The sequence below is a fragment of the Mesitornis unicolor genome, unplaced genomic scaffold (genome assembly GCF_000695765.1).
Source record: "Mesitornis unicolor isolate BGI_N332 unplaced genomic scaffold, ASM69576v1 scaffold46934, whole genome shotgun sequence".
Classification (NCBI taxonomy): Eukaryota; Metazoa; Chordata; class Aves; order Mesitornithiformes; family Mesitornithidae; genus Mesitornis; species Mesitornis unicolor.
In genome coordinates, this window is record NW_010178928.1 from 1 (window position 1) to 272 (window position 272).

The following is a 272-nucleotide window of genomic DNA, read 5'->3' on the forward strand; positions in this document are numbered from 1 at the left end:
GGGGCCGCGCCGCCCTGCCAGGAGGGAGGGCTGGGCAGGGGGGTGAATCCCCGCAGCGTTTCCCCCTCCCCCCCTGCTGAGGCGCTTCTCCTTCAGCTCGTCCCGCCGTGGCTGGAGGGAGGGGACGGGCCGTGGTAGGGCCGGCCTCGTAGCTGGCCGGCTTTGTCCTTCTGCAGAGGGCCCCGGGCGAGGGTCGAACGGTGTCGTGCCGCTCCTCGCAGCTGGCGGTTTCTCGTAGCGGGTCCCGGTTGGGTGAGTGGCGGGCTTGGGCG